Source organism: Equus quagga, chromosome 9 (assembly GCF_021613505.1).
Source record: "Equus quagga isolate Etosha38 chromosome 9, UCLA_HA_Equagga_1.0, whole genome shotgun sequence".
Lineage (NCBI taxonomy): Eukaryota > Metazoa > Chordata > Mammalia > Perissodactyla > Equidae > Equus > Equus quagga.
Genome location: NC_060275.1, coordinates 24,131,520 through 24,154,672, shown reverse-complemented (window position 1 = coordinate 24,154,672; position 23,153 = coordinate 24,131,520). Strand labels below are relative to the sequence as shown.

The window sequence follows — 23,153 nt, the reverse complement described above, 5'->3', positions numbered from 1 at the left end:
TTTTTCTCTGCTCCATCTTCACATCTCCTTCTCCTCTGTGTGTTCTCAAATCTCCCTTTGCCGCCCTCTTATAGGGATACGGGTAATTCGATTTAGGGCTGTTTGGATAGTCTAGGATAATCTCCCCATGTCAAGATACTTAGCCATATCTACAAAGACCGTTTTGTACCATATAAGGTAATATTCACAGGTTCCAAAGATTAGGATATGAATATTTTTGGGCGGGGGGAGGGCTCCTTTTTCAGTTTGCCACAGTGACTATAAGGGGGGAGCCAAAAAATCCCCCTAGCATTAAGCTGCCTATATGTGAACCTAAAGCTACTGAGCTTCTGAGGTAAACCACCTTGGTTATATCTATCTGTAGACATTTTTTTTTAAAGCTAATTGGAAGCCTTTATTGGGTCTGCAGGATGAGGGGCCAGGGCCAGCCTCTATCCTGCCCTCTAGAGTCTCACTGGGAATCCAGGCCAGGGGTCATGCAACTGAGGGACCATGAGATGCCCAAGATGATACTGAGGGTCTTGGGTACATCTGGGTTGTCCATGAATGCCAGAATGCCACCCAGGGGCAGGTGCATGACCTCAATGGGGTTGACCTTCTCCCCACGGCCACCACACTGGGTGTCTGTCACCCTTGTGTAGAACATGGTCTAGCTGGAGCTTCTCAGTCTCACTCCAGACTTGTATATGGTGACCCAGTGCTATTTGGAGAGGTCCAGGCAGAGACTGTCTCTCAGTTCCTACATCACCTTGGTTAAGCCAGGCAGTGCTGCCTGCAGCTCCCGGGGCCTTTCCTGGTCTTCGGCTGCCAGGGACCCTAGGAAGTGGTGTCCACCTTGCCTGCATACATAGCTGGCCGGAACTGCTTCACCAAAACCAGGTTCCTCTGGGAAGAGGTGAACATGAGAAGAGTCACACTGCCATGTGTCTTCATGAAGTCCCTGCACTTCTGGGTGCTGTGCTGGCCTTAGTGCAGCATGCATGGCCACCCCTCCATGTGCTACACTATGGCCACGGCTGCTGGGCCTGGGACCCACGTGGGCCTTGAGGCCTCTGTAGGGTTTTATTTTTTTTGAGGAAGATTAGCTCTGAGCTAACATCAGCTGCCAATCCTCCTCTTTTTGCTGAGGAATACTGGCCCTGAGCTAACATACATGCCCATATTCCTCTACTTTATATGTGGGACGCCCGCCATGGCATGGCTTGACAAGCAGTGTGTAGGTCCGCACCTGGGATCCGAATCGGCCAACCCCGGGCTGCTGAAATGGAATGTGCGAACTTAACCGCTGCGCCACAGGGCCAGCCCTCTGTAGTCTTCTTTTTATGAGAGATAAGATACTCTTATTTTTAAAGGCATGTTCTATTTTGTTTCTTGGACTTAGAAAGTTAGAGCAAGGGGAGCATTTTTGAGGCCAGTTGATTTTTAGCATGTAAACTGGTAAGCGTTAAGCAGGGTTTCTCAACCTTGGCACTATTGATAGTTTTGGCCAGATAATTCTTTGTTGAGGGGGCTGTCCTGTGCTTTGTAAGGTGTTTAGCAGTATCCCTGGCCTCGATCCACTAGATGCCAGTAGCAACCCTTTCCCCAGTTATGACAACCAAAAATGTCTCCAGCCATTCTCAAGTGTCTAGAGGGTGGGAGTGGGAGGGTTCTTCCCAGCTAGGAGCCACCAAGCTAATGCTACAATATTGGGGATATTTAACTGGTACTATAATATTGGGTATTATTTAACAAAATAACATGAATTTATCTTGTAATAAGAGATGTCTGACATCAGAACATTCAGATTGTATGTGTCTGGAGAATATAACTTCTGATCCTTCAGTCCCCTGATGAGGGACTAAGGTTGGTTTATGTGGAGAATGTGCCTGGAATGTGAATGCCACAAGACGGCCACCTATGGGTATAAATTAGCTGATTGTGTTTTGATGTTTACAACTAAAAGTAACTGCATTTGGTTATATATAACATATCCATTCAGGTGTTTTCTTACTTGGCCTATTATTGTCTGTGCTCCATGCATTCCTGGAAGATGGAGAAGGCATCCAAGGACTTTTATATTTTTATTTCACTTGGTTTTTCGTCTCATAAAGGGGCTTTGTTACATTGAGAATGGGCACCCTTCCATAAACAAAAGTGTGGTTGTTCTTAAACTCAGGGGCCTTGCTTCTCTGTGAGCTCCCAGCAATATTGGATGGAATTTTCTGTATTTCATCGACTCCCAGACACATTTAAGAAATATTTTTACATCTGTGAATTCAGGGTACATCTCTCCATCATACTACGCCTGTGGTACTGGGCTTTGCTGGTCATTTGGGGCATGGTCATCTAAACTTGCAGAATGAATGAACAGGGGTTGGAAGAAAACCCTGGAGATGATAGTTCATTAATCTTTTTTTGAGTTGCATCATTAGTGATGAACTAAGGCATGGTATGGAGTGGAAAAGGACACGTATTATGGAGAAGTCATGAAGTGACTGATAAGTGTCAGATGCAGAATGTGAAGTAGTGATGGGATTAGCTTATTTTTCCTCTTGATGGATACACAGAGTAATATATGGAAACTGGCTAAGTCAAAGTGAGTTCAAAAGAGCTCCTTCTGTAAATTTAAAATTCTGCCTTTGGATGTTAAGAAGGCATTGGGCCACATGTTTGAGTGGCAGAATTATTTCTTAGCGATACATGCTGTAATGGTACATCTAACATGCAATATTTTCTTAGATGCCATGAAATCAGCATCAAGGGGGGTTTGGTGACATGAAAAAATTCATCAAATTATTCTCATACAGTAAAAAAAAGACAGTACCTTAAGATTCAGGGACAGAATTTAAGAACTTGGAAGGAATTCTGAGCTCTAGTATCCTTAGTTACTATTTAGCAAAAATGTTCACACTTTGAACAACTTTTCTTTTCTCCTTGCTTAAGATTTTTGTATTTTAACTACTTTTGATCATTGAGATTCCTTTCCTATCAGTAAGAAGAAGGAAGCCAGTAGAACCAGTAGGCCTTCTGTGTTTAAAAGACCTAATCTTAGTACCATACCTCACGTGTCCTGCTTGTTGTGGTTCTGTTAACAGAGAGCTTCCCAACCATGTGACATGAGTTGGTTCAGGTAGAAGAAAATATTCATCCCTTTAGCCATATAGCCTGGGTGTCCAGAACACCTTGGTAGGCTACGTCTGGCTACGTAGAGCCTACATTTTCATTCCAGTGTTGTACAAACATCGTTTTCTAGGTATGTCCTGACATGGAGAAGGTTGAGAAGCACTGCTCTGACAGGTTGCTGGTGCCTGCTCTGAAATAATATGGAATAGGTAAAATTAAGGACCTCATTATCTCCAGGGTCCTTCCACTGTATGCACAGGTTTTGTCCAAAAGTTTCCCAGAAAGAGTCCATACCATTACTGCACCTGTCCAAAAATATTTCTTTCCACATTTGCAATTTCAGGGAAGTGTGATCAGAATTTATACTACTCTTCTCAACAGATTGGAAGGAGGAACTTTTCTGCTAAAGTAGAGAGTGAAAGCACTGAAATCAGCATCAGTTCTACAAAGGGGGTCCTCAAAATGTGGTCTCTGGACCAGAAGAATCTGGTTTCTTCCAGCATCACTGGAAACTTGTTAGGAAGGCAAAATCTTGGGCTCCAACCAGATCTCCAAGTCAGACATCCTGGGATGGTGCCCATTCTTCTATCCTTTAAGAAGCCCTCCAGATGATTCTGATGGTTGCTTAGGTTTGAGAACCACTGATCTATAGAGTCTCCAAAAGACCAAAGATAACAGAAAAAATAAAGCTCTAAGTCTCTAAGTCTCTTGCCCAAAACACGCTGGAATATGGGCCCCAGAATAGGGGTCATATTTCTCCTAGCTGTCACTTTGGTGACTTTGGGCAAATTAACTTAGATTTGCTGGGTCTTAGTTCCTCCCAGGGTAAAATGAAGGCCAGAGGTTAGATCTCCTCTTTGTTCCTTATGACTTTTTCATTGCCTTTTGTATTTTAAATTGTATCAGGTACTGTGTAGCATGTGTTACAAAACTATGGAGGTGGAAGTATGAGTGGGAATTGCCATGTTGCAGGATCCCTTCATGATGTTGAGGAAAGGAGGGACTGTCTTCTTTCCACATGGGTGCAACAGCAGTTGGACCAACCAGGGCGTTTCCTGCTTGATGAGTAGGAGATTACTGCCAAAAAGATGAGGGCTCAAAATTTCATTACTATTCTCTGGGTTCTAATCTTGGCCCTGATATTAGCCCTTACTGTGATATAAGACAAGTCTTAATAATTCTCTAGACCCACATTCTTCTGCCTGTGATATTGGAAATCAACTAAGGAAACAGTTTTATGTATCTAGTACAATGATCAGCAGAGAGCAGGTATCCAATAAATGCTCCATTTTCTTTCCTTTTAACTTCATATCTATTCTTTCAAATTCTCCAACATTACTGCTTTGTAGACATTGAGGCTTGATTCCCACTTTGTTATGCCAGTTCTTAAGGTTGTCTCTAGACGGAGGCATTTGCTGACAGCCAGTTAGTGTTCTTGCCAGCTCATGATGTTGTCCTTGTCCAATGAAGCCTGACTACCTGCCTCCAATCCAGTATTTATTGAGAGCCCTAGGCACTGTTGACAACGTGTTGCTTATACATACCAGCAGTTTCAGGGTATCCCATAATTCTAGGTTTCTTCTCTAAAGTTGCTGCCAAATTATGTAGCACACCCATGTTTAAATGGGGCAACATGAATGTGTGGATATCAATAAATGTCTTTAATGAATGTTGTCCTACCCATGAGAGGTTAGAAGTAATCTCTTCCTTTTGGCATTTAGATATTTATTCTTGCTATTTTTTATAGAATCTTATAACTCTTGACATCAATGATGGTACCAGACACTTTCTGATTGTCATTCTATTTAATTCTTAGAAGAGTTTTGTGAGATAGGTGGTATTGCCTTCATTTAAGATGAGGAAACTAAGGCTCAATTTGAGTAACTTTCCGAAGGTCACTCAGTATGTGATAAAAACAAAATGTGAACCCAAGTGTTTTCCTTTCCAGGGCCAGATCTCCTAGAAACTTATATTTGCTGGGTAAATGGCATTAGTGTTTGCATAAGGGTTTCTCTGATTCAGGAAGGTGCTGAGATGGTGTTAAAATTCAGGTTTAATCAATCAACCAATTAGTATTTATTGAATGCCTGCTGAGTGCAAGAATTGCACTTGGTGCTATGAGAAATAAACAACAACAAGAAGGATCAAACTGATCACAGTGTAGTGAAGGTAGAGAAATATACACACATAGAGTGATGGCTCACCATAGGAGGCATCAACGAGCATTCCAAATGAGAGGGAGAGGCCAAGAATGGTATGAGGCCAAGGCTAGGCAGCTCCCTTGAATCCAGGCTTATCAGGAAAGTTTTTTCTGACTTGGCATATCTATCAAGTTTTATTATGTTTCTGGCATTATCTTAGTTAGTTTTTGCACCAGCCCCGTCCCTATTTTACAGTAAAGTAAACCAAGTCCCAGAGAGGTGAAACGAACCCCGGTATGCACACTTAGCAGGACGTAGGGATGGGAATCAAACCTGGGCCTTTCGAGTCCAAGGCTGATGCTCCTTCTGTGACTTCACTTATTAGAACTAATTTTAGAAAAGTCTTCTTAACGTTTATGCTTTCTCCGAGGTAGGCTTGTAGTCATTTAAATGCCAAGAATTAGGGGTTTAAAGACCATGGGATTTTATGTACTTGTTGATGATTTCAAGGAATTGCAGTGTTCCTTTGAAGGAAAGGCTTTTTATTTTTTTTAAGCAGCTATGCTGGTGATAAGGATTCTAACATTAAAAAGAACAGTTTAGAGTTATGTATACCTCTTTAGAGAGACTCCCATCTCCCACCCCCCCAAATATTTCTCCAAGCACTAAATTGCCTCCTGATGGGAGGGAAGGGTGGCCTTGGAGTGGTGGAGGCTGCTGAAGGCTGTGGGAAGCTTTAGACAGTGAGGCTGGGCTGACACAGGGCTCAGCCTGATTGGGGGCGAGGGGGAAGCTTCCCAGGGACTGGAGTCACCACGAAGATCAAAGCAATACCTTCTACCTGGAAATCACCGGTGAGGCCAGACAGGGGAGCAGTTTTCAAACATTTCAGAAAGTTCAGGCAGCTGCTAAGTAGACTGTCCCTGGGGTGTGGTACCAGGAGCCTGGGAAGTGACATCCATCTGGTTACTAACTGCAGTTCTAACTTTCATGGGCATCAACATGCAGGGCTTTGATGGGAGGCAGCAAAACCAGACAGTGAGTGAGACTTCACTGCTGCCTGAAAAGCAAAGGTCAGCCCAGCCCAGAGGAATGAAACTGACCCAAAGGGAAACACGAGCACAAACTGTTTGCTTAAGAAGATATCCAAGGGGAAATTTGAAGTGCCTGTTTTTCTTGTTTTGTTTATAAAGAAAATTGTAAAAGATGAAGGCTTCTTTTGAAGCAGGAACTTAGTATTTCTGATAAGAATGTCTAATATATTGTCAAAGAATAATCTAATTATAGGGGCATGCTTGCTGCTCATGGTACCTCCTGATAATGGAGCGAAATTTCACTTCCATAGGAGACATAGGAATGGTCCCAATTTCAAGAGTCAAAATATATTAAAATGTCCTTTCAACTCCAAACAAATTAGAAAATTGGAATCCTGTAATACCTACCACAAAGATGTGTGTGTAATAAACAGTTAACAATTACTTGTTGATAAATCAATCTTATTTTTTCCATTTTGAAGACTTTTACCAGAATCCTAATCTCTCTCTGAATTCTTACTGTAGTATCTCTATGTTTAAGCCTGGTGTCAGTTTTATTCTAATTCATAGAGGACTGTTAATACATACTGTTATTTAATTAATAGGCATACTCATCAGAGTGCCCCAAACCTGCAATATTACAGCTAAGCTATTATGGACATAATATAATATGCTTAATTAACAAATAAGAATATTCTAAAATAAGTCTAGCTAAGAACCAATTTTCCCTAACAAGTCACTGATAATGTAAAAATTTCATTGTAAAATCTGTATGGATCGCTACTTCTTACTTTATTGTTCTACTCTGGCTTATTAGCTTAGATAACGTGCAAGATCCCCACCTCCCCCCCAACACCCGTAAGCTATTTTGGCGTAGAATATAAATATTGAATGAGAACTTAGATTTCTTCTGTTTCAATCATCTTAAGGGTGGAGATATTAAAGCCTAAAGAAGGGAGGCAACTAAGAAATATTCAAGCGATTACACTTTAGATCCAGAAAGAACCCTACTAATTATCAAAACCAGCCAATGTTGTTCTTTATAGATGCGGAGTCTGAGGCCAGAGAGTGTCAGTGACTTGTTCAAGTTCACCCAACCAGTGGCAGACTTCATGTGACCACCCAGGACTCCTCACAGTCATCAGATCAGTGTTTTGCCTGCCAGACCACATTTGGCAGCCGGTTCTTCAGACCACTGACTTTGCAGTAGCGCTGTTTTCTCCAGGAGACAAAGGGATGAACTAGATGGTTGATCCAGTCCCTTTCCAGCACAGTGTGCTGAATTCAGCTGGAAAATCTGAGAAGCCTGCCATCTTCCTTACCAGCAAATGAGCAGTGTCCCCACTTGCAAGCATATGCCACCAGGTTATAAGAGAAAGAGAACCAACTGTAAATTTTAATCAGCATAGAGGTATTTCAATTATTTCCAAGTTTTACTTAGTTGAGTGATGCCTCAGCCTCCTTGCAGCCACCAGGCAAGGTTGTGACTCTCTTAGCACTGTCCTCGTCGACCTATGCTGTGGCTCTCCTTTGAGGACCTTTTGTCATCTTTTGTTACTGGAATGTTTCTCTACTTTCTCCCAGTTGGAATAATTTCTATTTCCACGTGGATATGAGCAGAATTTTCTTATCATATGCTCTACATGTTTCCTTAGTACTTCTGTGTTTTCTTGAAGCAAAAAAATCAAGAAAAAACCCTTCCATCATTCAAATCTCCCCTAAAATAAGCAATTCTCCTATTAGTAAATTTACTTGAATAGTGCTAATATATAATTTATGTTACTGGCCTTACTGAAACTTCTCCAGGGCTTCCCACTGGGGCATGCACTGGGAACAAGATAAGGAATGTTTCCTCTCTGCTGCCAGCTTCTCTGTCACTCCGTCCCTTTATTTTTTAAAGTCAGGTTTATGGAGGCATAATTTATATACAATAAAATTCACCCTTTAGGTACACAGCCCCATGAGTTTTGAAAGATACATACATTTGTGTAACTGCCCAACATAATCAAGATTTAGAACATTTTCATCACTCAGAAAAGTTTCCTTATGTCTCTTTGTGGTCAGTCCCCTCAACACACCCTCAGCCCCTCCAACCCATGATCTTTTTGTCCTTATACTGTTGCCTGTTCTCTAGAATCATAAAAATGGGATAATTCAGCATGTAACCTTTTTACTTTGGCTGTTTTCATTTAGCATGATGCACTTGAGAACTGTCTGTGTTTTGCAGCTGTTAGCAGTTCATTCTTTTTTGTTGCTGAGTAGTGTTTCATTGTGTGCATTTCACAATGCATCGATATGTGTGTGCATATACCACAGTGTGCTTATCCATTTCCTAGTTGATGGGCATATGATGTGCTAGACAGACTCTAAAGTGACCCAATGACCACTGCCTCCTGTGTTCATGCCATTGATTAATCTCCTGCCCATAAGTATGGGTGGGACCTGTGACTTGTTTCTTACCAATAGGATGTGGCAAAGGTAATACAAGGTCGCTCTCGTGATTATGTTACCTTATATAAGGCTCTGCCTTAATAGAAAACTCATTTAGAGACTCTCTTTGCTGGCTTGAGAAAGTAAGGAGTCATATTGAGGAAGTCCACAGACAAAGAGCTGAGAGTGGCTTCTAGAGCTAACGACAGCCTCCAGCTAACAGGCAGCAAAAAGCTGGGCCCTCAGTCCTACTGAAGCAAGGAAATGAATTCTACTAACAAAGTGAGCTTGGCAGCAAATTCTTCCCCAGTCAATCTTCCAGGCGAGACTGCAGCTCGGCCAAGCTTGAGTGTAGCCTTTGAGAACCTAAGCAGCTAAGCTATGCCTAGACTCCTGACTCATGGAAACTATGAGGCAATAAATGTGCAAATTTTTTAAGCTTTGAAAAATTTAAAGATATCCCACTGGTATTTCAAATACCAGCAGGGTCACCCACGGTGGACAGGTTTCAGTGGAACTCCCAGATTAAGACAGACTAAGAAGAAGGACCTGGCCATCCACTTCTGAAAAAATTGACCATGAAAACCCTGTGAGTAGTAGTGGAGCATTGTCTGATACAGTGCCGGAAGGTGATAGGATGGTGCAATAAGACCGGGCAGGCTTCTGCTCTGCTGTACACACGGTTGCCAGGAGTTGGAATTGACTCAACAGCACTAACAACAAAAAATTTTTAACTTGTTATCCTTGTTGCACAGCAATAGAAAATTAATATATGCTGATTGTTTCCAGCTTTTGGTGTTTACAAATAAAACTGCTGTAAATATTCACATGCTGTGTGGGTATTGACCTATATATATTATTTTTGGGTAAATAGGTAGGAGTGGAGTTTCTGAGTCGCCCAGTACACTTATATTTAACTTTTTAAGTAACTGCTACACTGTTTTCCAAAGTGGCTGTACCATTTTACATCCCTATCAATGATGTATGAAAGTTCTAGTTGCTCCACATTCACATCAGCAATTGGAATTATCTGATAAATTTTTAGCCATTTTAATAGGTGTGTAATGGTATCTCATTATGGTTTTTATTGACTCTAATGACTAGTGATTGTTGAGCATTTTTTCATGTGCTTATGTTTTTCCATCCATTATCTCTTCTTTAAGTATTTATTCAAATTCTGCACCCATTTTAAGGAATTGTTTTGTCATTATTGAATTATGAGAATTCTTCATGTATAGTGGCTATAATCTTTTAACAGACATCAGTTTTACAAATACTGTCTCCCAGTCTGTAGGTTGACTTTTCATTTTCTTGGTGGTGTCTTTCAAACTGCAGACATTTTTAGCTTTGATGAAATCAAATTTTAATCTTTTTCTTTTGTGGATTATGCTTTTGGTATTATATCAGGGAAGTCTTTGCCTAATCCAAGGGCACAAATATTTTCTTGTATGTTTTCTTATAGAAGTTTGATAGTTTTAGCTTCTACTTTTAGGTCTCTGATTCACTTTGAGTTAATATTTATACAAGGTACAATGTATGTATTCAGTTTTATTTTTTCATATACAAATTTCAATTATTCTGGTAACATTTGTTGAAGAGACTACTCTTTTCCATTGAATTGTCTTGGGCTTTGTTAAAAATCAGTTTCACACACACACACACACACACTCACACTCTCACACACACACTCTTCTATTTCTAGACTCTATCTTGTTCTATTGGTCTAGGTATTTATCTTTTCATCAACACCACACTACTTTGATCATGGTAGTTTTAAATAAGTTTTCAAAATCAGGAAGTGGATGTTTTTCAACTTTCTTTTTCAAAACAGCTTTGGCTACTCTAATTTCTTTGCTTTTCTGTATAAACTTTGAAATCTGTTTATCAATTTCTACAACCATGCCTCCTGGAATTTTGATTGGAATTGCTTTGAACATATAGAGCAATTTGGGAAGAATTGCATATCAACAATATAAAATGTTTTAATCCATGAACTTGGTATATCTATCAATTTATTTGGATCTTCTTTGATTTCTCTCACCAATGTTTTGGAGTTTTCAGAATACAAAAATTTCACATCTTTTGTTAGATTTACCTCTAAGCATTTCAGCTTGTTTGATGCTTTTACAAATAGTACTGTATTTTTAAAATTTCAATTTCTATTTACTTATTGACAATAGAAATACAGTTAAATTTAATGTATTGCTATCCTGCAACTTTGCTAAATTGACTTTTAATTCTAATAGTTTTTTTGAAGATTCCTTGTGATTTTCCATGTAGATGATTTTGTCATCTGTTAATAGAAATAGTTTTATTCTTTTCTAATCTGTATGCCTTTTAATTCCTTATCTCTTATTGCACTGATAGGGCTTCCAGGATGATATTGAACAGGAATGGGAAGGCAGACGTCTTTGCCTAGTTGTCCATTTGAAGGGAGAAGCCTTCAGGCTTTTGTCATTAAATATGATGATAGCTGTAGATTTTTGGGGGGTAGATTACTAGTATAAAGTTGATTAAATTCTCTTTAATTATTTCAGGTGTACATCATTATATTTTGACTTCTGTGTAGACTGCATCATGTTCACCACCAAGTCTCGTTGCCATCTGTCATCATTCACTTGTCCCTTTACCCTTTCATCCTCCTCCTGTCCTCTTCTCCTCTGATAACCACCAATCTGCTGAGATTTTTTATTAAAATCATGCATGGATATCGAGTTTTGTCAAAACATTTTTCTCTGCTAAAGTGATCACGTTGTTTTTTTCTTTAGTTTGATAATATGATGAATTACATTTATTGATATTTTTCTAAATTTGAAACTAATCTTACATTCCCAGGATAGACTCTACTTGGTCATGACGTGTTATCCTTTTTTATGTTGCTGGTTTTGATTTAGTGATACTTTGTTGAGGTCAACTCTTCTTGAATGTCCCCCTCTTCTGTGCAATCTATGCTTGAGTCTTTCTGCAGTGTGTTTAAGTTCCTAGCCTGGACTTACTGTTCCACATCTTTGTCGACAACTTTTGGAATGTCTGCTTAGCCCTTCAAATGCCTTATTCATTAAGAATTGCATCTTCATCTCTCTCAAGAGGGCTAAGGCCCTGACAGCCATACTTGTGCTATATGACCCTGGCTATAGCTGATTGAACCAGGAGTAGGCGCCTGACCTAAGCTGGACCAATCATATCCTGTTTCCTTGGAATTTGGACTTGAGATTAAAGACACGTTTGTGCCAATTGCTAGAACTGAGAACATGACAACTCAGAAGCAGTTTACCATTTTGGGGCAGCCAAGTTCAGATATTGCAAGAATAACAGAGAAAATACTCCGGTTTGGAGAAATGAAGAAAGGAGGCTGTTGAAGTTCATAGTTCCTTTCTTTGGATTCTATGATTTATTCCTATATTCCTCCTCCCCTATATATTTCTTGCTTAAGCTACTTTTGAGTCACGTTTTTTCTTTGGAACTGGAAAACTGCCTTGGCTAAAGGATGCCTCAGTGCCTTTTCATTCTGTGCCTGTGGCCTGGAATGCCATACTCTAATTGGTTTGCTACTGATTCTTCTAGACATCTAAGCATCTTCTATTTGGATTAAACTTACCTGAGTCCCTACTCAGGTAGAGGCAGTATTTCATTATAATACCTATTGCTTACCCCTTCCATCACACTTATTATGGTATCTGAGCTCCAGTGTTTTGGTCTTTAGTATTTTGTATCCCCTGGGCCTAGTATTTGACTCGTGTTTATATGCTGGTAAATGTTTGGAATGAATAAACTAATCCAATGAATTAACCCAAGTACTTTGCTCTTATAACCACCTCAAGGGCCTTTTATCCCTCATCTTCAGAAGCAAGGGTTAGAGAGATAACCCTTCCAATTATGTCTCTGTCCTCTATAGGAGTGGTTCTCAAATGTGGTTGCAATTACAATCACCTGGGGGAGCTTTTAGAAAATGCTGATACTTAGGTTGCTCTCTACACCAATTAAGTCAGAATCTCTGGGGAAAGTATCCAGAACTGGAATTTTTTTTTTTTTTTTTTTTTTTTTGGTGAGGAAGAGTGGCCCTGAGTTAACATCTGTGCCAATCTTCCTCTATTTTGTATTTGGGATGTCACCACAGCATGGCTTGATGAGAGGTGTGTAGGTCTGTGCCCAGGATCCAAACCTGCAAACCCAGGGCCGCTGAAGCAGAACTTATGAACTTAACCACTACACTAGTGGGCTCGCCCCTGGAATCAGATAATTTAAAAAAAATCTCCTGGTAGGGAGAGGCCTAAACTATGTAAACAGTACTGATACCTGGGTCGTACTCCCATTAAATGCTTAAGTAATTGACCTGGGATGTAGCTGGGTGGCAGGTGGTTGGGGGAGTGGGGGTGGGGGTGGGGTTCAAAATCTCCCCAGGTGATTCTAATATGCAGTCAACTTTGAGACCCACAGCCCTGTGAAGCAGTGGCCTCATTCTCTGGTTCACAGAACAGTTCCGTAGGAACTGAAAATCCATGGAAGTCATGGAACGTTATACCTTCAAGGCTGCATAGGAAGCAGGTGGGGAAATCTGCAATTCAGACAATATGACCTCATTTTGCATGCCAGGGAAGTTGGCACTAATGACACTTGTCTGATGCAAAGATATCAGGTATACACCTGCCCCAAGTTTTTCCTCTCACAAACTGTATCATAACCCTGATTATATTTCTCCCGGATACACAGGCTGGTAAGTGGGCCACAGATGCTAAAGAATGGCAGCTAGGAAGTTCCTGACGCAGCCCACAGCCTTCTTCATGGCATTGTCCTTGGTACTGACTCTGGCAAGGAAATTGGTGCCTCCTCATCTTGTTGCTCCCTCTGTTTTGACTTTAGGAATTAATGGTGTTTCTTTGCTTAACTTAACAGCAATTAATCATATTTACACTGGTGGGGGAAAATTAGTGCTGTTGCATTGTTATGAAGCACAAAGGAAGGAAAAGAAATATTTAGGTTAGTAATCAAGAGCATATCCTCTAATGACTTGACTTGTCCCCTTTTAGCTAGTTTTATGCATGGCTGCTCCCCAAGACTGCGCAGTGGGTTACAGCTGACAGAAAGGAACCAAAAATTATGACCACTTTACTGAGGCATGGCAGAGCTGCAAACCAGGCAGAATGTAAACTGAAACAAACCATGGGGCGGAGGAGTAGGGGGCGGTTTCTTTGTTCTCGGCATTCAGTCTGGGCATCCCTTTGTAATTTGGCTCCAGCGTCTTGGAATCAGTTCCTTTGTACCTAAACCTACTCTTGTGACTCAGCTACTATGGTTTTACTATTTGGTCTCTCCCTAATTGTTGTCCCTTCTAGACTCAACCCTGATCTGTCTCAGGTACTTGATTTCGAAACATGCAAAGCCTGCACCCTTGTTGCTATTGGGTAAATGCTTACAAAGCAATGTCGTAACATGATCCCTTAGCAACACAGTACCTCTGTTTCAAATAACTAGAATATATACTTTTTGCCTATTTTGTACTGTGCTTCTTCTAACAGTCCACCCAAATGCTGATCTTTTTGAAGTGGAGTTCTATCAGTGAAATCTCAGTAGCCTAACTAAACGAATGTTTGCTTCACACTCATGGTCCATGTCGATTGTTGGCAGGCTAGGGGCTCTGCTCTACTTTATCTGCTCCTGGATCCAGGGCAATAGAGCAGCCACTGTCTAGAACATTGCTAGTAGCTGTGGCAAAGGGGAAAATAATGCAGAAAATTATGGGCCAGCTCTGTCGTCACTTGTCACATTTCATTGGCTGGAGCGTGATGTAAGACCATGCCTAATTCAAGGGGGCAGAGATATATAATCCTATCTCTGCCCAAAAGGAGAAACGGGGATATTTGGGGAACACTCAGGAAATTCTGTTTGGGTATTATCATAACAGTTCACCCAGAAGAACACTGAGAATTACACATGAAAAATAGCTAAAAGGAGAAAGATATACATTTCTGAAAGCAGCACTCTCAGATGAGAGACCATTAAGCATCCCCAAATATAACTTTAGGGTTAACTGGCAAGTGTGCATGTGTCCTTGGGTATAGAAACCTAAATACTTAGGGCCCACATTAGAAGTCTGTCTACAAAATTAACACTTAAATTTAAAAACAAAGAATACTGCTACTGGATGTGATAAAAAAGGCAACTTTGAAACCTCATGTGATAGGTGAAGTAATTCGAGCCCAGAGAAGGGAAGGGTTTTTTCCCCTCAGCATCCCACAGTGAGTAAGACGCAGAACTGAAAATAGAACCCAGTTCTAATCTGGGTCCACTCATCTTTGTGTCATGTAATATTATTTGTCTTAATTTATTGATTCTAGGGAAAGTTTGAAAAAGTGGGTTCTCTTTCCAACTATAATAGCTGTAGGCTCAGAAAATGCGAACCTTGAACAGATTTGCTTCCAACTGTTCTTTCGATCTCTGCTGTTGGGCTGACAATACTATCCAATTTCTAATACAATTTAAAATTCATTGCTTATGGCTTCTAAATGTTGATTTGTGGTGTAGATTTTTTCCTCAGTTTTGTTTAATGGATGAGTTAGGTTTGATCAACATTCTATTAATGTCTTGTAAAAATATAGGTTTAGAGTACATAATCTGGCAGCTTGCAGGAAAATTATTTTCAGGGGAAATGAATTCGCCCCAATCAGAAGATAGGATTAGTCAGGCTTGACCTGCTAAATTGAATCAGACAGTTATATAGCCTCAGATGTTCCCGGCATTGACCTTTTTAATGAGAAATGGGTCTATAAGATCTGTTTTACTCCTCTGTAAAATATTTTATGAATTTGAACAGAGCTTTCCATCATTTAGATACATATCAGGATCTGGAGATGGGTTAGGCTGAGACCAAGTAAAATTAGCTTTTGATGGGTTGGCCGGGTGGAACATGTCTAATTTGTTATCTTGCTGACCCTCTTTCTTCTCTAAGCCAAAAGGCTCAAAAGACCAGACACTAGTGAATACTTTTTATAAAGAGAAGAATTAAAACCAAAGCAATCCAGCAGAAGCTCTTTGGAAAAATCTCATAAAGTATGCAGTCTCTCCTGCTGGGGGGAAACAAAGCATCTGGGCCTCTTTGCTTTCCTGTCACATCCACAACTCCTGTCCTTAAATGCAGCTTCGGGCCCTGACAACTGGAGTTGACTAGTTAAGTGGGTCTTAAGTTCCATCCTTAAAATCACCCAGCTGTTCTCTTTTCTCGAAAATAAAACCAACCCAGCTGGTAGGTGGGAGTTTCCCACTGTGACCCAGAAGCTGAGGTCTGGAGACAGGTGTGGACGGGAAAAGTGGAGGGGCAGAGGGGGCAGAGGGAGCAGAGAGGGGGAGGCAGGGGCTGCATCTCCCAGAATCAACCTTCTGCTGGTCTACTGAAGCACTGTGGGTGGAGCTGCCCATGGAGAGGGGGCTGAGTGGTTACTTGGAAAGAAGGTTTGTTTTTGTTGCACTCTGTAGATGGGTAGGAGTAGAGAGACAAGGTATAATGGATCGTTGAATGTTAGAGGTGGAAGAGGTCTTACAAACTGAGTCAAATCATTTTAGAGGTGACGAAGCTGAGGTCCAGAGGTGGACATGCTCGGCCCATGGACACATAAATAACTGGGGTCCAGTTATTCTAAGTCCACAGAGAGCTCTTCTTTGTCTTATAATCCCCAAGGCAGCCTGGGACAGATGCATATGATCTACACTCTGGCATTAAAGACCCTGCAATATCACTGGGGAGACGGTATAATAATATAAACAATATATGATACATAATGTTTATAAGCACCAAAGTCCTTATCTGCAATCCTACTGAATACACTGAATTCGGTACCTGGACAAGTTACTTAACCTGTGTTTCTTTGATGCCACTCCTGTAAGATATTAAATACACACACAAACACAAATATAGGTAGCAAACAATGGAATTGAATATAAAAATTTAATATTTAGAGAACCATGCTCTGGCTCAGGATGGGGGAAGGGTAAGGACTATGATATGCTCTGATCCTTTCCCTGACATGGCTGCTCCCAGATCAGAGGCAGAACACTGAGGTTCTCCTGAGGCATTTATGCTCTCCTTCCCCTCCATCAAAACAGGGTCCTTCCCTCACCATCCATGTTTGGGGCCTTTTATCTCAGATGTTGTCTCAATGTATTCCCTTGGAATGAACCCTCATACTGCCGGTACCCAATCCTTGACAAAGAAATGCATTTCTCTCACTCTTTGAACCATCCAAGGTGACAACACAATGACTCTAACAGAGCAATCGGTATTGAAGGTGAGGGCTAGAGAAGAGGTGACTGCTCCACCTTTTCCTCCCCAGTCCAAGCTGACAAGTGATTTAGCAGGTACCTTCATGATCTAAACCAAAACATGAAAAAAATGACAGTAGCTGGGGACTATGTCTTGGGCACTTTGATAATCCTTTGACAAATCCTGCAGAGAGTCAGTAAGTTCCTCTGTATATGAACATCACACAGACTGGTCCAGACTGGAGCCAGGAAACCTGGGTGTTACTCCTTGCTCTGCCACAGCTGTGTAATCCTGAGTGAGAACTTATATCTCTGACTTCCAGTTTCCTCATCTTTAAAAGGAAGAAAATTTTTTTCTGTGTGTTCTATAAGATTGTTAAGGGGATGTAATGAAATAATGTATGTGAGAGTACTAGCTATAAAGAATAACACACCCAAAATATCTATTACATGGATCTTGGTGAGAAAGGGCAAGGCTCACCCATGGGGTAAAGAACAGATGCTGAATGGAAGATTTAACAGAGTAAGCCTTATTGTAACTTGGTAGTTAGTTTTCCTAGGTCCATTTTTAGGTGAGGTATATCCTTAGAGCCTAAAGTGTGGATAGGGGAAGAAACCAGAAAGAGTGTTGAGAACTCCTTTTCTCTTTCTCTCTACTCCTCTGTTGTGTGTTTTTCCTCTCCTTCCCTCCCTACAGGGCCTACAGAGGCTGTATTTTCCATCAACATTGGTCTTCGCCAGTGTCAAGTTGCCCTGTGGGGCTGGAAAGTAAACCTCAGATGAGTGTACACCTGTCTCCCTACACACGTGCTAGGGAGAGCTGCGCAGCATTGGGCTGGGGGCAGAATGTAATTAACCTGCGCCCTGTGCTCAGGAGTTGGATCTTCTCTCTGTTTCTTGTACATGATGCCCTCATCTGATCCCAGCAGATGAACTGAGGCCACAAGCCAGCTGTGCATTTGGAGGATCAGCTGGCTCAAGCCTGCATTTGCCTGGATGCTGCAACAATGAACGTGTGTCTGAACGCCCCTTTCTCACACATGGCTTGACTGATGCATGGTTTCTCTGGCCAGGGCATCTTCTGACCAAAGCCATAAAAAAATCCCAAAGTCTGAAAAGGCTATTTTGGGGAGTTTGCCTATAACTCCTGGCCTCAGGTCACACAAGGGGTGGCAGAGAACTGATGAAGTTGGAGAATCTACTTTCCTGGCATTTGCAAAAGGAGTACATAAACCATCCTTCCCAGGGAGAGGTATCAGAGCTTGTCATGGCATTTTGATGAAGAGCAGCTGTAAGGAGATCTGGGCTCTGCAGGACCCTGTTGAGTAACTCTTTTTAGGTGCATGCTCAGATGAAGAGAAGCACAGGAAAGTGTCTTGGACTTCTGCTTCTGGCAGGGAAACTTTGGCTGTAGTCAGGCAGGCCTCAGTTCTGCAGCCCTCTTCTCTCCCAAACTTGAACTTCCTTTACAGTACAGTCGCGCCCTGGGATCACCTATTCAAACCAAATCAAACCCACAAACAAAACAAAACAGAGAAAAAGCAAACAGCAGCCAAAATCTAACTTTGTATTGCAACCTAGAGTTATCAGACTATTGCTTTATTCATTAATGCATTTATTCTTTATCCATCACATATTTGAGTGCTAACATGTGCTAGCTCCAGCATAAATAAACAGTACCTCTTGTCCCCGGTCTCACCAAGAGTACAGCAGAGGAGGAAGCTCGTACATAGTTCCTTGGACACCCAAATGATATTCCATACCTCGACATCTCAGGCAAAGTCACTCTGATTTGGGGGCAGGGATCAGTTGTAGGAAGCACATTTGAAATATGATGTATCCCATTCAAAGCTTATGGTTAAATGTTTTCTCACTTGGAAGGAGGATCTCTGAATCAACTCTAATCATTATTAAAGGACAAACTACTTGTAACTAGTTCATCTAGGTATAGAGAATGCTACAGGAATGAAATTTCTGGGGCTTTGACAAGCCGCTGTCACTTTCCTGAGTATAGGTTTAGTACCTTTAAACTGAAGGGGTAGGCTTTGAGTCACTGGGGGCTGTTTCAATGGACGAGCTTCATGAGGGGGGAGAGAAGTATGGCATTTGACCCCAGCTATAGCAAATCAGAAGGCAAATGCGTGTATCTGGGTTTGCACATCAAGCAGAAAGCAGATGTCCCTGAGGAGTTCTGTCCAATGATGCTCTGAGCTGGTTACAAATCTGATGTCAAAGAGTAAACCACTCTGCCTACGAGGATGGCTCCTTGGCTTTGGTTCCCCCAGCCTCAGTATGGGTCTGGGCAGAAGCACCAGTGAATCATCTTTCACTCAGGGAAAGTTTTCTAAAGTCACCTGCCTTTTGGGGATGTCTGGTCACCTACATTTCTCTGAACTCTAAATGCCTCAGCAATCTAGAAGCAAATCAAGCTGTTTCAAGTTTTAGAACAGAAAAGGTGAGCCACAATAAAGAATTTTCTGAAGCCTTTGGGGCAGTCAGCCACTCCCTATCATGTGAGAAATTTTTTCTTCTTCCTCTTGCCCGTGTTGTAGCCTTAGGAGCACCATCCCTGTGCTCTGCATTGCCCACTGGGGAATCCACAGGATAGCGAGCTTCCCAGGCTCTGCTCTGAACCAGACTGAAGCTGTGTGACGCCCTGGTGATGGCCAACTTTCTAAAGATTCTCAAGTTCTGGACTCCCACAAATGCCTCTGAGAGCAGCACATTGGGTAGGGTGAAAGGCTTCTTGCCGTGTATTTCTTGGCCCAGCATTTTACACCATGAAATCAGATTCAAGGGACCATCAGGGCAGCATTACACAGGAAAAATAGTCACAGGATATGGAAGAGAGGAGTGACACTTCTCTTTCACAGTGGAAAGCAGAGAGAAGCTGATTATTAGTAAATGCATGGGCTTCACATGGTTGAGCTCACTGAGTAAAGAACTATACATGCTGCCAGCCCCGGGGCAGTCAGTCCCCCCAGTTGGCTGAATCCTGGGGGTGGAGGTTTTTGCTGGCTACAGACATCCCATCTGGCCTCTGGAGCAATTTCAACGGTATTGCTTGTAAGTTATGCTTAACAGGATACGGCAAGAAAGGATTTCTACTAGTCAGAGCCTTGGCTGCAGTCAGGCGCCACAGCCTAAGGCCATGCCTCTCACTGCACAGAACTCTGCAAAGCTGTTGCTCTGAGAAGAAACAGCAGGAACCCCAACAACTGCTCGGTGGGTGTGATCCCAAGTGTGGAGACTAGAAGCAGAAGATTGTTTTAAAGACCTGTGAATGAGCGCTGTGACTGCATGCCATCCTGCGACAAAACTCCAAGAGCGGCCAGCCTAGCCTCACTCTAGAACAAGAGAAAATGAGATGTTCTTTTTGAGCCAAGTGGTAAGGCATTGGTTAGAGTCCAGATCGTTAGGTGCCATGTCCCATGTCTGACTTTGCTGTCCATTCTCATAGGTACTCTTTTCAATTCCAGAAATATTTATTTAGGATCAACTGTATCCTAGGAACTGGGCTGGTGTGAACAGGACATACTCCTTGACAATAGCAGCCTATAGTCTATCACTTCCCTGCTTCTACCTTAAAAAGTCCATGTTATAAGAGTGCTTTCTGTTCTCGAAAGTTGTTTGTGACAATTTCCTCACTGGGAAATCTAAGGTAGTCTTGGTGCTGATATAGGTTCTTTCTTCTCTTGCCTATTTTTTTCTGCCCAACCAATTTCTGTGACTTTTTTCTTCATATTGCCCAACTAGAATTTTAACCACAAAGCTTGCCTTGAATCTTAGCATTTATTTCCTAATTCATGTTGGTTTACTTGTTTTCATTGCTGTTCTTAAAATATTACCTAGATCATTATTTCAAATAATAAAGGTAAAAATTACTTCTGACAGGAGCATAGCATGGATACACATGCTATCAAATATTAATGTTTACCATATATGCTTCAGCTGTTTTTTAAAAAGAGCTTAAACATTACAGAATTGAACTTCTCTGCATCCACCTAAATTTTGGACTACTGCTTGCCTTGAAAACTGCCCTGTAATTAAGAGGAAGAACACAGTGGCCCTTTATCTCCTGGATGGGGAGGCAAGAGGCCTTAGTTAGCTAATCTCGAGGTTCTTGATTCTGCTCTCAGGGAATTTCTCCCTTGTTGGTTGTCCTTTAATGGGCATGCTCTAAGAGGAACAAAGAGGAGGATTCTACTTCTTTAAGAAAAAAGAACACATTTTTATAACAATGTTTCATTTCAGATAAGGTGACTCAAGAGGGCAAACTAACAGTTGAAAGGTCAGTGTTTAGCCACTTTTAATAAAAATTAGCTGATATTTACTGAGCACTGAGTATGTGCTAGTCACTGTTGTATAAGAGTTTAACATGCAGTCTCTCATTTAATCTTCACAGTGGCTTTTTGAGAGAGGTATAGTACCTACCCCATTTTACAGGGGAAGAAACTAGGGGGTACAGATGTTATTTGCCCAGAGCCCCACATTTAGGAAGTTGTGGACCGGGATTCAATCCAGGCAGTCTGCCAACAGAAGCTATGCTCTTAAGTAGAGATTTCTGTGAGTCCCTGAATGTAGGCATATGGGCAGTTCTCTACAGAATGGTATGAATTGATGAGCTCAGTGAAGGTCACCGACCCATTACTTTCTCCCTTCTGCAAGTATCATGATGGCTCAAATCCTACTCTATTTGTTTTCTAGGGCTCCATAACAAATTACTACAATCTTGGCAGCTTAAAACAACACACATTTATTCTCTCATAGCTCTGGAGGATAGAAGTTTGAAATCAAGATGTCAGCAGGGCCATACTTCCTCTGGAGCCTCCAGGGACCTCCTTGGGTCTTCCACCTTCTGATGGCCCCTGCTGTTCTTTGACATGTCAAAGCATAACAGTTTCTGCCTCTGTCTTAACATGACCTTCTTCTCTGTGTCCTTTCATCTTTTTATAAGGACACCAGTGATTGGATTTAGGGCACTTCCTATATCTGGGATGATTATACTCAAGATCCTTAACTAGTTACATCTGCAAAGACCCTATTTCCAAGTAAGATCGCAGCACACTACACTCGCCATTTAAGATTTACTCTTTTGGATTTAGGATTAGTCTGTCCCGATTCCTCTTTTTAGCAATCAAATTCTCCTAGGAAAGACTTTTTGTGGATGTGTTTTGGGATTGTTTTCTCTGGGACAACAGCAACTCAGGAATCCTGGAAGAAAGCAGGAAGTGAAGATGAGACACAGAAAGGGCAGATAGGAGGGTAGGAATCGAACACAAATTTCAATTAATTTGTAGTTTGGATAAAGGTTTTACTGAGAGCATATTCTCCAGAGAAGCTTTCACAGAAGGGGATAGAAGAGGCAGTGAACTACCCAGTGAAAAAGGCCGCCTACCAGTTTGCTAACATGAGCTGTACATTTCACCAGGGCCTGCATAATTTTTTGAAATGGTATTCAGAATTACAGATTGGAAATCTCACTTTCAACAATAAAAACAATTTCTAATTGCATAGAAAGCAAACTGCCACCAGCAAAGCATTTCACAATCATCAAGTCCAATGCCCCCTCATTTTATGGAACGTGTAAATTGCCTCTCAGTTACTTTTAAGCCCAAAAATCTCAATTTTGCAGAATCCATCTGGCCCTCCCCACGAATATTTTTTGGAGAGTATTTTAGAAAAAGCACTGCTGAATGACTAAGAAAGGACAGTACTGAACATGAGACTAAAACCATTTCCCACAGAGATCAGTGACCGTAGGCCAGTCTGTCATGTCTCATTGCCTCACTCTCTCCATGAGCCAATTTACTTCCCAGGGATCCTGTGAGTATTACAGATACACATTAGACAAAAGCAGGCAACCTCAGTGCCAAGAACGTGCAGAAAGCTCTGTGTATAATTGTGTGCCTCTAAGTACATATGTGTGCAGGTGGGAGATGTTACCTTCTTTCTAGAAAGGCAGGGCTTTGTAAATCTCTAAGAAGGCCTTCTGTACCAAAATAATCCTAATGTCCTCACCCCCATATTCTATAAGAAGAGCCTCCAGAGCTAGCACTTAAAAATGTCAAGCTGGGAAAAGCACTGCGCTAAGTTTGCAAGTTATATGAGCGTCTCGATTTTAAATTGAAGATGATGCACAGTTAAATGACTTCCCCAAGGTCAACGATTGTGTTATGCAACTTATATT

General features: G+C 41.4%; 1 pseudogene; it reads right to left on the bottom strand.

The window, feature by feature from the left end:
• Nucleotides 1-451: 451 nt before the first annotated feature.
• The window catches only part of LOC124244979 (uridine diphosphate glucose pyrophosphatase NUDT14-like), a 121,207-nt pseudogene continuing 98,505 nt past the window's right edge, over nt 452-23,153 (bottom strand).